The sequence below is a fragment of the Ciconia boyciana genome, chromosome 18 (assembly GCF_034638445.1).
Source record: "Ciconia boyciana chromosome 18, ASM3463844v1, whole genome shotgun sequence".
NCBI lineage: Eukaryota > Metazoa > Chordata > Aves > Ciconiiformes > Ciconiidae > Ciconia > Ciconia boyciana.
In genome coordinates, this window is record NC_132951.1 from 11581753 (window position 1) to 11594795 (window position 13043).

A 13043-nucleotide genomic window follows, 5' to 3' on the forward strand; every position below is an offset into this window, starting at 1 on the left:
GAGGGGCGGGGCTTGCCGGAGGGGGCGGGGCGGGCAGCGCGGGGTTGGCGGGCAGAGGAGCCGCGGGCTTGTGGCGGTCGCGTGGTGAGTGACGTGCCGGGGTCGCGGTGGCCTCGTGCCCCGCCGCCCCCGCCTGAGGGGCCCGCGGCCGCCGCCCCCGCGCGGCCTTGCCGGGACGCGGGGGCCTGGGGCCGGGCCGGGCGTGGGGCGGCGGGGGCGGCTTAGGCAGCGGCGGGGTCGCCGCGGCGGTGCCTGAGAGGGCAGGGCAGCCCCGGGCCGGCCCGCGGCTTAGGGGAGCGGCGGGCCGCGGGCCCGGCGGGGCCTTTCCGGGGCCCGGGAGCGGCCTGCCGAGCTGGCCGACCTCGCTGAGGGGCGGAGGGAGCCCGGCGGCCGTGCGGAAAGCACCCCTGCAGCGGGTCGCCGAGTCCCCGGGGCGGAGGGAGCGGCTCCCGGTGGAGCTGCCGGCCTGGCTTTGCGGGCGGGAGCGTGTTTGTCCCCAAGGTGACAGCTGGGCGCCCGGGGTCGCCGTGTGCTGTCCTCTGCGAACGCGTCCCGCCGTCCCCGCCGTTCTGCCCCAAGCCCGAGGGGAAGCCGTAACCCCTCCGGGACTCGGCGGCCGGCCTGTCTGCAGTGGCCGGTTCGGCTTCGCCGAAGGGTGGTTCCGTCGCTCTGCTTGTGCGGCTTGGTAGCGGGCCTGTGGCACGCTCTCTGCGGGAAGGCTCGGGGCACACGGGCGCTCTTAGGCTCCAGATTTGGGTCTCGTACTTCTGAGTTACCGGGGGGCGACAGCTGCTGTGTAATACGCGTTCTTCTTAGCATCAGAATAGCTTTTGGGTTTTAAAAACATCTGAGCTGGCCTTCGTTGAGCAGTTTTCCACCTTTGCCTTGTAGCTTGAGAAATCTGCCTCTTTTGTTGGGTTTTTTTTCCTCTTGAAAAGCTGGTGTCTGTAGGTGCTTTGTGAGACCCGCTGCCTTGTCTTTAAATTCAGCACTTCAGAACCGGGTGACAGTGAAATGCAGCAAAACTGAGTGCAGGGGAGAGCAAAATGGCAGTACGGCTTGAATAATTTCCTGGCTTTGGATATTTTCTGGCACTGACCGGAAATTTGTAATAATAGTTACTTTTAGGCCGTTTGAGTCTGAGCACAAAGTTGCCAGGTCTGTTGTAGCACTGCGTTGGCAGTAATTTGGGGGTTTTATTGCAATGAGAATACAGTATGACTGCGATATCAGTGATTTCACTTCTAAAGGGAAAAGACGTGGGGAAGTATTAAGTAGCTTTTTCATTGCAGTATGTGTGATTATTTTAGAATCAAACCTGCAAAGGGTCAAAAGCCTTGTTTCTGTTTAAAAAAACCCACAAGAATGCACACACACAATAGTTATACAATAATTTGATGTAAATTCCTATGGGAGCAGATTGTTCCTATCTTGATATGGCAGGTGGACATGAACTTCAAACAGGAGATGTGGTTGCTATGTTCCTTAGATGAAGAGAGAGTTTGTTGCTTTGCCTCCTTCTGTATTTCTATCAAGTTAGCACTCAAGATATATTTTTTCAACAGTGGAGACCTATGTGGCTAAGTCCTACTGTTCCACTTGAATTTTGGTTGTTTTAGGTACAGTTAATTTATGTCTGTACCCAATACCCAACTTTTTTTTTTTTTTTTTTTTAGCACAAAGTTTAATTTGGACTGTTGGAAGCAGAAACATAACAGTTCTGGTACAATCAAGGATTCCCATCCTGTGAACAACCTCTTAGCTGAGAACCCGATGTGCTTTCCCACATGGGGATTCAGCACTGGCAAGTCTTACTGTCAGTGAAATGGGTAGGTAGCTGGTAGGAGTACGTACCGCAGCACGGTGGCAAACATCACATCTAAGCCCTGTCTTAGCCACTTCTCATTTTTTTTATTTCAGCTTTGTTCGCAGCCCTCCTGCATTTGAGTTTGCAGTGGGCTTGTGGCTCCACATGAGTTCACAATCATAGACCAATTTTTCCTGTTTGTGATCAAATTCCAAGCTTCAGAATGCTTTATAGTATGGCATTTTGTGCAAAGGTGGATTAAACTCTCTTCACAAGTATTTATTAAATCTACTTTTAATCCGTTTGATCTTAACTTGCCTCTGCTTGAGCCTGAGATAAATAAAGCTTTTGCAGTATTTTTCATGAGTAACAATATGTGATCTTATAGGTTTAGTTAGTGTTCAGTTTAATGGTCCCAATTCATATAATTTATGATGTAATATTTCCTGAGGCTTTCATCAAGCTTTGGATTATGCATTACTTTTTTCCATCCTTCATTAAAAAAGGGGCACTGGAAATAATGTGCAAATATTGGTACTTAAATGCACGTTGGCTTCATAACTGTGGATGTGTTAGTGAAGCTGACTGTGACTGCCCTGCTGCATAATACAAAATTAAAATGATGCTTTTTGCTATGAACACAAACATTTTTGCAGTAAGCAGGTTTTTTCTTCCTTCACTCCCTCCCCCCCACCAAAAAAAAAAAAAAAAAGGATTTAAAAGAATAAAGCTAGCAGGAGTTGCAGGCTCCCACACAACTTCGTATTGAGAACTGAGAAATTTGGTATGGCTGTTTTCTACTGAGATTTTGCTGCTTGTTGGAAGTTACAGAGAATTATTTTAATTCATATCAGCTTTCTAATCTAGAGCAGCTTTTTAACTAGGCTGAGAATTTGAATAATTTCTGCCAGTAGAGAGGAAGAATTAAATAAGCTTTCCAAGTCACTTTTGCATGTTTGCTTTTTTGTTTTAAAGGTATAGTCCCTGCCACTTACTCTGACTTGCAGCGGTGCAAAGACAAGAAGGTTTATGTTTTCTTTTTTTTTTTTTTCCTTTTTAGAAAAGAGGTTTGGGAGGATTCTTCTCTCACTTACCCCTTTACAGTGTGACTTCAAGTTTTGGATTAGTGAGACACTCTATCCCCAAACAAAAGCTTAATGCTTGAGAAGGGAAGGTGTTGAGAATACTAATCTTTAACAGTCTTCTAGTACAAATAGATGAGAAGATCTACCGTATTCACACGGTGAGTTTTGAGTCAGGGCCCTGAGGAGCTTCCTTTCAGCTGTCTTGTTTGCCAGTCAGACATTAGGTCAGAGAGCAGACAATACTTTTTGTTCTTTGAACTAAAAATGCAGTATTTTCTCCTTTCCTTTTTGGTTTCTGTGTTTGCTATAAAGACCCCTCTACCCAACAGGAAAATTTCATGCCTCTGCAGACCTGCCTTCTCCACACTTGGCTGAAGGTCACCCTGAAAGTTAGCAGTAATCTGCATCAGAATTTTGTGAAGTTGAGCTGAAGCAGACTGCCACCCGTGAACTTCTCCAGAAGTCTGCCAGGAAATCATTTGGAGTCTTGGCAATTTTTTCTTAGGGAAGGATGAAAAAGACTCAATCTAGTTTATGTTGCTTTTCTCTGGGAAATCCAATCTTAGTTAATCTACTCCATTGCTTTTTGTTTCAATCTAATTTTCTGGAAGTGCTCCCAATCAAGTCCCAGGGGACTCAAGACCATGATTTTTTCATTAACCTTTTTTTTTTCAGCTGAAAGCTGGAATCTGCTAATACAGAGAATAATGGGACTAGTTATTGTAAACAAATTAAACTCCTATTTTGCTGCACTACAAATTAACTTTCTTAAACCTGTCATTTGTTGGTCCTGGAAATAGACTTTTCTGGTTTAGAAGCCAATCTAGAAGTGGGAGGCTGTGATGAAATACCTCCTTTTTATCCTTCTCTGTTTCCACAGTCTTTGATGTCATCTTCCCAACGTAGCTTTTACAACATGCCATTTCTTCCCTCTGTCTCACCAGCTCATATCTGCAAGGGTCCTGTTGATGTCCAGTGGCACTTGAGCACCTGTGATTGCTAGCTAGAACAATTGCTTGTGTGGAAAATATTTTAAAATTTTCTTTTTGCTCTTTTACTCTGTGCGTATTAATAGAAAATCCCACAGTCACTGTTGTACCACAGATGTGAATGTCATTTATAGTCCGTTTAAAAAGTTGTACATGCATATAATCTGTTCACTCTAATGTTTATCTAGATTAATATAGCAGACCATGGTTGCTCTAGATCAAGGGCCAAAATTACGTAAGTGATTGGGTGTCTTCTGTTCTCACTGGATATTCAGCATCCTGGTACCAAGCCTGAGAAGCTGTGAGAAAACTAGGAAAAGATTACAGCTGTTCTGCCCTGAAGCTAACAGCAAGTGCACTGAGTTCTCTCCTGAGACTTTGTGAGTGCTACTTCACTTTAACAAAGCCTTCTTTTCTCACACATGCTCATTAGTTATCAAGGATTCAAATCTCATTCCTCTGATGAAGGTACATGAGCTTGGAATATGAGCTTTGTGATGTATTTAGCTGATCTTTTGGCTAACCTGGATAAGAGGAATCCTGACAGTCTTGGCTTTTTTTCTTTTTTAAACACTTGATGTGTCTTTTCTTGGGGGAAGGAGTGTGTATGGTACATACACTTTCAGGCCTTTTTTCATGTTAGTGATAATTTAAATGGACTTGGATCTGTAGGATTAAAAAGTACTTTCAGGCCACCTGCAAGAAGCAGTGCACTTACTGAGCTTAGAAGCTAATGCTTGTTAGCCAACTGGCTAGCCTGCTCCTTTGTGGGCTTGGAAAAGCAGCTGTTTGAAAAGTATATGGCTTCAGCCTCCTGATGGAGATGCTCGTTCCTGTGACCCAACCTGCTCCTTCTCTGATTTCTTTCAAATGGTGAATGTACTCTGTATCGGAAAACCGGAGCAGCTCTGTGCTGTCCCGGTGCGGGCTGAGTGCCTGGCCTCAGTGTGCTGTGCAGCTCAGCAGCTCCCTGCGGCTCCTGGCTGGGTTCCTCCATATTGTGTCTGGACAGAGGCTGCACTGAGAGCCAGGGATCCGATTAATCAGTTACTACCTCAGTTAACTTTTCCTGCTCTGAAAGGCGTTGTACTAAAGAGACTTGATGACGTATTGTCACAGCTTGACTGCATTTTCAAGCTTGCATCCTTTACTTGGGAAAGAAAAACACTAACAAGCATGGAGCAGACTCGAAGCCAACACTCCCAGCAGGCAGGCAATCCCAGTTCATTCTCCTCCAGCCCTCGGGAAGTGACCACAGTGGCTGCTGTCACTGTAGCACTCCGTGGGAAGGCAGTGAGATACCATGTGCTTTTCCGATATGGTAAGTAAGCCCTTGTACATCAAAGTGATAAGGGAAGAAGCGCAAGCTCCTGAGGAACACACCCAGCCTTGGAATACTGTGGGAGTGAAATGCAACTCACAGTGGTGGTCTGGTTTTCTCAGTTGCCTCTTTTATGGTTCCCTTGTTTGTCTGAGCTCCAGGTCTAATGGATTTAACAAGTGACTGAATCATGATTTCTGGGTTCTCTACCAGGAGAGTTTTATACAAATGAAGTTACTATTAGCTTTGGTGCCTTTCATTAACTTGGGATAAGACATTATCTCACAAGGACGTACTGAACCTTGATGATTAAGGTGGTGTCAGGTCAGACTGAAGTATGTTCAGGTGAAAATGAAAATGAAGACGTTACAGGTACTGTCAAATTGAAGCCTAAACTATTTAAAAGAAGGATAGTTGCGAGTTTTACAGCTGCCCTCATGTTCCTGCTACAGGTTTAGTTGTAAAGCCATTTTTATGCTGTTCTCTTCATACAAGGCATAAACACAGAGTAGTGTCTGTAAGATATCCTGCTGTATGGATAGTAAAGCCTAATATGCTTTATTTTGACTGTTTTGCTTCTTTGGTAAGACATAATAGTTTAAAAAAACTTTTGGCAGTAGCATGACTTTCCTTAATTTGCTGAATTCCTTAAGTAAAACCCTCTAGTACATCACGATAGTAGGATCACGTGCACTGCTTGCCAGTTGATCCCTTTTTGTGCAGCTCTTGCTTTTGATCTTGCTTGAAACCAGTGCCCCTGCAATAAGGGCGCTTGCATTGCAGAGCACAGTACAGCTATACTTCTTGCACTTTGTCTCCTTTGTTACATTTTTTTCTGCCATAGCAATTGCTGACGCCAGCTTTCTGATCAGAGAGGTCAGAGAGGCAGCTACCCTGACAGGATTTGTCTTGTACACATTGTTGAAGAATTTCTGCACAATTTATGATATAAATTGTGCCTTGTTATTTTTTACCACTCTCCCAAGCTCCTAAAAACTGGCCTATAGCTTTGAAAACGTCGCATTTCTTCATTATGGGGTAGACACTAAAGGAAACTAAGCTTGCTTTGTTACAATATCCAAAAGCAAGCAAAACACTAATTTCTCTGACAGAGAAATTAATGTTTGAAATGCGTTTTGTGTAATGCGTTTGAAAGTCATCTCTGGAACACATGCAATCTGGTCAGGGAGGTCTAAAATCTCATTGCATTTTTGCAAAGATCTCGTGAGGAAGACTCAAGAGTTACTTTTGCTATTACGTGGAGCTTTATGTGAGCATCTCAGTGCTTGGTCTGGTCCTACCATGATTGGCTTATGCCTTCAGTGGGCTGCATAGTCCGAGCAGTAAATATTTATCTTGGGTCATGTGAAATCTTTGGCTGTAACAATAGGGATCGTCAATATTTTGGGAGGGATGGTTTCACTCAGAGTAGAGCGTAGCAGAAATACCTGCTGCTTCAGCCCTTAACCCCCGTTTTGCAGAGCTAAGAGAAGCTGAATATAAATGTTTCCCACCGACCATATTGCAAGTAATGGGTCTGGTTTGAAATAGGCTGCAGGTCGGGCAATAAATAGGCTTAAAGCGGAGTAAAAGTGATCATAGCTAAATCCGAGCAGTAGTTAATGATTAGCCTTTGATATAGATAATGATATGCATTCTGCTGGTCAGCATTATCTGAAAGTTTAGAAACTTTGATCCGTCTCAGACTTGTTGCCTGTTTGGAGGAGACTGCTCTCCTGGAGGCAGTAGGTGGAAAACCTGTCTCTGGAATAGTAAGTACTCAGCTTTTTTTAGCTCTGAATCATTTCTGCTTTGGATTAACAGCTGTGTGGCAGTCCAGGGGTTTGAAAGCTAGATGAAAAAGGCAGTGTTCGAAGGTTTTTCTCAGAGTGGTTTATTGTCACTCATAACTAAAATTAAAAATTTGTTAATCGCTATTTGTTCTAGCTTTCCATGCCCTAGAGGTAGTCCTGTCAGAAGAGTGTCATGAGGCCAAGGCTCTTCCAAAGGCAAGTTCCTTCCCAGAGAATGGCTTGATTTGATTGCCCTTTCCCTCTTCTTGATATCGCAGGAGATCTTCTACTTTGCTGAGCTGACAAAGGGTGAAGGTGGGATTATATTTTTGCATTTCCAAAAGTCAAAATGTAGAGGTGCTCTGTTCTATGGACTAGGGCTATGAATTTGTTCTCTGCTCTCTTACAAGTGTTTGCATTACTACCTGGAAGCTATTTATATGTCACATGTTCCATCCTCTTGCTGTTATCTGACATCACAGAGCAAGAGTAGGAAAGTGCCTCTGGTGATGTATATTTTGGTCTTACCCATCTGCCGAAACAGAGATTGACTTCCTGGGCTTAATTAAAAACACAGTGGAATGGATTTTGCTGCTGATGACCTATGTTCTACCTTGCATTTTGCTCAGAAACAGCTTCAGGCTTCTCAAAACAACAGGTATTTTGAACAATTGAAGCAAAAAAGAATTTGATTCTTGGCTGTGGTAGAACAAGCTTCTGTTTTGAGGGAGAGTCATAGATGGCCATGGAAAGTGAAATGAACAGGCATTCATTTCCCTTCTGCAAGCAGGTAAAACAAGTTTTTTCTAAAAGTCAGTCTTGTGAACTATTAGGTCTTTAGGGAAAAGCCTGCATTTAAAAGGTGACCCTGACACACCAGAGTAGGAGTTGGAAGTCCCAGCGTATTCCCATAGGAGCTGACATCAACAACGCGTGGCTATTGCGGCAATGTCTGGCACAGGCTGGAACGTGACAGCTCCAGGGAAGGTGAATGGTTGAGTGGCCACCTTAAAATGCTGTGTCTGTACATGGACACGCATCTAAGGAGTAATTGTAGACAAACAGCTACTTAAATATGAAAAGAGAGGAGTGAAGTGTGCTCTTAGGATTGTTATTCAAGGAAGCTCTCACATATGGTGGAAGCTAATGCACAATTAAGGTGTTTCTCTGTCATGAGTGTGTGGCAGTACTGGACACAGAAAAACGTATATGAATTGCTTAAACCAATATGTCTCATATCGTATGTGTGGAATGGATTCCTAAAACTTAACAGGGAGTTTTGAAGGGTGGTTTTCTTCTTGTCCAGATTCTCAAAACATACCTGAAAGCCAGTTCAGAACTTGTACAAATGTTGCCTTTTCTGGGCTAAGTCCAGTTATGATGTTGAAAAACAGCCAGAGGGGAAAAATGAGCTTATTTTCCACATGTGCAGGTTTGCGTAAATGGCTAGGTTGTTACCAGTTGATCCTTTAACTTCAAACTATCTTTGTTACCACTGCACTGCAGTGCCTCAGGCATTGCCTGAGTTCACTGGAGGGAAGATTTGTCTGCCAAAGGATTCACAGGATGTTCAAGAACAGGAGCTTTTTAGTTCAACTCCAGGATCTGTATCTGGGTCCATAAATGATGGCCTTGCTCTCCAGAGCACCGAGCAGCTCCTCGCCATCTCTGCAAGAACTGTGAAGTCCTGCGTGTGTACATGTACTGCACTACATGTGCAGTTGTCATGCTCAGGGGTAATAGGGTGCTGACTGGGCAACCTGCTCCAGCTGAGCCTGCTTCAGCAGGGAAGTTGGACTAGATGATCTCAGGAGGTCTCCTAAACTTCAACGGTTCTGTGACTGAAAATCTTAACTGCAAATCCTCCTGTGGTGGCATGTGGAACAAGGGCATGTAGGGTGAGATCTGGGAATCTTTTGTGGGTCTTCTGAATCATCTGTGTTGACAGAGTTTAGGCTCCCTTTTATGAGGCCTGTAATAAACTGATGCCATCCCTTTTATTACCCTCAGAATTAGTTTTATCTACCTGAGACTAAGGTATTTATGATGTTGCTAGAGAACATCTGTAATGTTGCACCTGTATTAAAGGCCAGGTAATGCACTTTTAGGGCACATTGAGTCACATTGCATTTTTGCAGCTTAGGCAACTTTTGCTTGCTTATTTGGGAATGCACTTGCTGACTCCTGGTTTCATTTTGTGTCTCCTGACATTATTTTACAGTCTTACAGAGCTTAAGGCTAGAAGGCACCATTTCAAATAAATCTGGTCAGAGCTGTTTATACAGTTTAGCCTGGTGTGTGTCCTTCCCATTTCAGCAAACCATGTAGCAATGGTTTATCAGGTATTAACTTGGAAGTAGTACCCTGTCTCGCATCCTGACATATCTAGCGTTCCTTATAGATTGAATGCTTCTGCATGTGGCCACTGAACGGTCACAAACAATAATACAACTCCTTACCCTCTGGACAGAGACACCTTTTCTGTGTGACAGGCTGGCTCCTTTTCATACATACCAATGCTGTGGGTGGCATGAACCTGCAGGAATCTGGATGATGAATTAGTGAGCATGATGGCGAATCTTGTGCACAAAAAGTTTTTTTCATTTAAGTTTTCCCTGCATTTAAAAAAAGTCTGTTGTAGGTAAATTAATGCATGCCAGAAGCTGTTCTTGATTAGGGCATATAAAATAGGAAGAGAAATTCTTCACTAGGCCTGGGTTTTCTAAGGAAGCAGAAGTTGTCTAAGATACAGTTCCAAATGCTAACTTTTTTAAGATTAAAAAAAAAGTTTTTAAAGAGTATTGCAAGGCTCATGACTCTGTCCCACTTGTTCCTCAGCATACGGTGAGGCAGCAGGATGTTTCCTGCTCTCTGGCCGTATGGATCACATATCCCTGGTCACTGTTGCAGCGCCCGGTTGTGTAACGTTTCTGCAGAAACCACCGCAGAGGATAAGGAAGTATCTATTTATTCAAAAAGTTATGTAATCTTGGACAATATGGGTCACATGGCAGTTCTTTTCTGTCTTCTCTTCCCTGCTGCTGTCCCATTTCTCTCCACCGGTGAGAAGGAGGGTTAGGCAGCCTTCTTCAGCTGACCAGTGAGCGCTAAGCGGTTTTTAGTGAGAGGGTCCTCGGGTGATTTCTGACCAAACATCGTGCATGGTAAGCAGACTGCACTCAGCTATTCTGGCATCCCAACAAGGCCTGTTAAGCCCCTGGGATTTAAGCCATTCTGCCTTATCTCTGCTTAAACACAGCGTGGTCCCTGGGGGGAAGGGGAGGCCTTCAGGTTTCTCCTCCCTGGGTGCTGAATACTGGGTATTTTTTGGCATGGGTACATATTACTGTGTTACTGTTTCATACCCTTGATGATCTGAGAAAGAGAGATGAAGCCATGATAAAGTGGCCTGCCAGACTGCAGTGCTGGGAGAATTGCTTCAGAAGTCTTTGACATGCATAGGGAGTGCTGAGGAGGTTCTTCTGTAGATGCCTCCTGGGAATTGCCTTTGATGGAAACTTGTTAGTACTAGCTCTGAATTCATGCTGGCGTTGGCTATAAGGAATTTTGGTGTCTGACATGCTTTTGTAGGAGCCCTTTAGCCTGGGTGTTTTATAAAGAAATTGTAACGTAGCATCCTCTGTCAGTTTTGGCACCTCTAATGCCATACTTTTCTCTCCAGATGAGTGCTGGAGTCAGCTTTTGTATGGCATCTTCTCTGCTTTGGGAGCTGTGGGACTGGCATTTGCTCCTCAGGTCTTGGATGTTCTGAGGTGCCTCAATTCTGCTGCTCTCCAGAAACTTTTGTGCTCTTGGGTGTCAGAAAAGGGGGACAACTACCTCATCCAGCTAGACGGAAAGGAGAATTACAAACAGTGCAGAGCAAATATAGGATCTGAAGGGCTAGTGGTGGAAGAAATAGAGAAATGAAAACAGGGAGGGAGGAAATACTGCAAACGTACAGAACGGAAGAAATTGTGCTCATGATGGGCTTGAGCATGGCAAGTCGCTCCTTCTGAGTGCAAAAGTCACAGGCCTGCTGCAGATCTGATCTGCTCTAGCTTTGGCACCTGATACGACACTTGCATGTCCTTGTTTTCTGTGCCCAGCAAGAAGAGCTGGCTGGAGATGGGTGCTATTCTGTTGGAGCTGGAGCAGTAACATGAAAAAGGGGAAAGTTTTGTGACACTCAGAGATGAACGGGCAAACTTTGAACCAGTGAAGAGACTCGCCTTTTAATTGGTACCACCTTTGTCACCGTTCGAGTTCACTGTCTGCTGATGTATCATCTCACCTTTCTGAATACTGACTATAATGTTTATTGCTGTTTGTTAGCAGTAAAAAAAACAACTTGTGGTTGACATGTCTGTTCCTGGCCTTCTGCTTCTGGTCAGTAGGTGGGCGGCTCTGTGCCAAGCCAGCTGTGCTTTGTTCCCTGAACTGCACTTTTGATTTGCTCAGCTTATAATAGTCCCTCCAGCTGGGGTTGTCAAAGACGGCCAAGGGTGGGTTATGCTCAGATCCTTTGAAAGTGTCCCATGGGGGACTTCAGGTTAATTTGGGCTCACTTGGGTTGAAAGTACTCATGTTTTATCAGGATGGTAGCAGGTTATTGCTGGTGTAGTAGAATACTTCAGTTCACATCATTTCTGACATCGGTTTCTCCAAAACTTGTTTGCTGTCTCCTGCCTGGCTGTCCTTTGTGTGGATAAGAGCCGTGCACGCCCAGTTCACCAGCCATCCTCAGCCTCGTGACAGCTTTCAGCATCTGTCCATCACCCAAAAATAACTCCCTTGAGCCACACTTCTGTGACAGATGTGTGCTCAGCAATGGCTGCAAAAAAGACAAGCACTAGGCTGCATTTTGCAAGCCTGTACCCTGTGGTGTTCACGGGATCTGCCAGATCCAATTCCAGTGTCATTCCTAATATCATGCCCTTCCTACCATTTTGCATTTGTCAGGGCAAGGACTGTGTTGTATTTGCAATGGCATGAAAGTGATCTAGTCAGATGCAGCCACCACTGTATTCTGCTCCCAAAAACCTATTGCGCACCTTCAAAAACGTTTTCACTTTATAGCATTTCACTTTTAAGCACTGTATAGGGGATGCTAAGAAGCAGCTTGGTGCTGCTGTGCTGAAGAGATGCTGTTATTGTCTCATGTCCTGCCAAGAGTGGGGCAGCCTGGAGAACATGTGTAGGTGTTGACCCCACGATTTGTCCCAGCAGTTGGAGGCATGGATCAGTCTTTAAGATTGCAGTTCTTCTTTCAAAGGAAAACTTAATGTTCACTAGTCCATGTGGGAATGTGTCCAGGATTCTCTTGTAGATGAGGGAAGTTTCTACTGATTCCTGTGCTAATGCAGTCCCCCCTGCATTGCTGACCTAAAATTTGTGAAAAAAAGAGATGAACTAAGGAGCGATGGCGTTGGTTCTGTCACCTCTTGCTAAAGGTCAGTGTGGTCATTGTGGAAGTAATCTTACCTGCTCTACTGAGGCAAGGATTGAGAGGTGGCCAGCAGAAGCGGAGGAGCCGTTGTAGAATAGAATAGGATAGGATAGGATAGTTAAGTTGGAAGCGACCTACACAATCATCTAGCCTAACTGCCAGGTTGTAGCTTTGATGGAGTTTGGGACCCTTTGTGAGACAGCAGAGGATCACTCCTGGATCTCGATGCAAAGCTTTATGTGCATTCCAGGTGCTTGAACCTGGGCTGTAAGTGTCAGACTTCTCTAGCAGAAATGAGGTTACAGCCAGGAAAACATTGTCAAGGACTCCTCAGTTTTGCCGTGCTTCTCAGGAGTATCCTTCATTTATTGGTTTTCCATCTCCTGTGGTTTCAGTATGGCTGAGCAAAAAGCTTGTCTGGAGAGGAGTCTTGCTCAGCCTACCTAACTCACCATCATTTTCTCCATCTGTACACATCTCTTGCTAACATTTCTCAGCCTTTCCTCTGATATCAGTCTTACAGTCTTAGGTTTTCTGCTCTGCAGGATTGTTTTCTGCTGCCTTTCACTTCAGTAGGCCCATTAGTAATGACATGGGCT

At 44.7% G+C, this 13043-nt stretch overlaps 1 protein-coding gene across 2 annotated transcripts in view; it reads left to right on the forward strand.

The window, feature by feature from the left end:
* Positions 1-23: 23 nt before the first annotated feature.
* The window catches only part of SLC31A1 (solute carrier family 31 member 1), a 28308-nt gene continuing 15288 nt past the window's right edge, over positions 24-13043 (forward strand). The window contains exon 1 of one of the 2 annotated variants that reach the window (XM_072882789.1): positions 24-84. The gene's annotated coding sequence lies outside the window, so the exon portion shown is untranslated. Of the gene's footprint in view, positions 85-7159; positions 7212-13043 lie in introns of those variants that run through there. The other variant, XM_072882791.1, reaches the window with a different exon arrangement.